Genomic DNA, 1,801 nt, shown 5'->3' on the forward strand with positions numbered 1-1,801 from the left:
AAACTTAAAAATAGAAAAGGAAAAGAGTTGTTGATAAAACGTAAAATGAGACTAGAATGAAAGTTTCAGAGAGTGATCAATAATCAAAACATTTAAGGACTCTCATGCTACCTCCTAATTTCATGTATGTTGTGTGTTTAGATGTGTGTAACTTGCTATGCTTATAAGAATGTAGTTTTACTTTAGTCTACTTCATTTAAACATGTTATTTATGTTCACAGTAGAGTAGTAAATATAGAAGGCAATTTTATTAATCAGCTTGTTTTTAAATGTAATAACAAGGAGAAAATGATCCTCATAGTGTCATTTGTGGACCCACAGCATGGATAGTGACCAGGAACTTGAAAGAAATGTAGACTCTGACCAAATGAGAACCAGCAGCCAGGAACAGAGAGAGCACTTTGCTCTTCTCACAGGATGAATGGAGACCAAAACCCAGATGTTCAGGCCCAGGTAAAACAAGATTTCATGCAGCACTTCTCCCAGATTGTCAAGGTGCTGACTGAGGATGAGGCAGGGAACCCAGAGATGAAATATGCTAGCGCCTGGCTCAGTGAAGTCCCAGAGGACAGTGCCATCGGAGGCAAATTATCACTGTAGTATGCTGCTGTTAGAGTTCCGAGAGCTGTCAGAGTCATGGAAGCAGAATTCTGATGGTCTCCAGAGAACCTGACTGTGGGTTGGTGTGTGGAAATGCTGCAAGCTTTCTTTCTGGTGACAGATGACATGGATTCAATCCCTCACCTGCTGGGGGCAGTCTGCTGATGTCAGAAGCCAGGCATAAGTTCAACACCATGCTCTGCTTCTAAAAGCATGGTTCTACTGCCTGCTGATGCTCTACTTCCAGGAGCAGCCCTATTAGATCAAGCTCTTCTTGCAGAGTTCCTATCATACTGAGATGGGCAGACCATGGATCTCATCTCAACGCCCCAGGGCAATGTGGATCTTGATGGATTCACTGAAAAGACGCAGAAGTCTATTGTCAAATACAAGACAGTTTTGAACCCTTTCTACCTCCCTATAGCTGCTATGATGTACGTGGCAGGCATTGATTGGGAGAAGGAGCATATCAACGCCAAGAATATCTGGCTGGAGTAGAAGAGGTTCAGATTCAGCATGATTACCTTGACCTCTTTGGAGACCACAGGTATGATTGGCATGGTTCGCATTGATATCCAGGACAGTGAATACAGCGGGACAGATACTCTGTGTCTGCAACAGGCCACTCCAGGACAGTGCCAGATCTTGCAAGAGAATCACTGGCAAAAGGAGACTGAGAAGGTGACTTGGGTGAAAGCATGTGTGAGGAGCTGGTTCTGTGGGTCATGTTCTTTCTGTGTGGGGAAGACAGTTACAGCTGCTCTATGGATCTATCTGAGCAATACAAAGTGCCCTGGCCCCAGAATATCTTGTTGGGGCTAGTGCACAAGATCTATAAGTGGTAGAAGTGATCAAGAGACTGCAAGGGTGGGGAGCAGAGGCTTCCAGTAAATTATTATGTAGTTTCAAAAAGAAAGAGAGGAGGGACCAGCAGTTGGTGTAATGGCTATGTCTCTGGACTCCCATGTAGTCGATCACAGTTCAAGTCCCGGACCCGGTGGCTTAAACTCACGCTGGGTGCATGTTTGTGCATGCCCAAGATCCTGAGAGGACAATGGAGGAGAAGGGATTGAGGCGTAGCCATCCCCCCTGGGAGGTGATTTCTCGCTTTCTGTCTCTCTGTCTCTCTCTGTCTGGTGATCGCACGTGCCCTAATAGCAAAAACCTCTCCAAAAAAAGAAAAGAAAGAAAGGAAAGAAGG

The 1,801-nt window shown here is 45.0% G+C and overlaps 1 pseudogene; it reads left to right on the forward strand.

The window, feature by feature from the left end:
- The first annotated feature begins 255 nt into the window (after positions 1-255).
- Positions 256-1,445, forward strand: LOC102470697 (farnesyl pyrophosphate synthase pseudogene; annotated as a pseudogene).
- The last annotated feature ends 356 nt before the right edge of the window (positions 1,446-1,801 follow it).

The sequence above is a fragment of the Tupaia chinensis genome, unplaced genomic scaffold (genome assembly GCF_000334495.1).
Source record: "Tupaia chinensis unplaced genomic scaffold, TupChi_1.0 Scaffold143757_1, whole genome shotgun sequence".
NCBI lineage: Eukaryota > Metazoa > Chordata > Mammalia > Scandentia > Tupaiidae > Tupaia > Tupaia belangeri.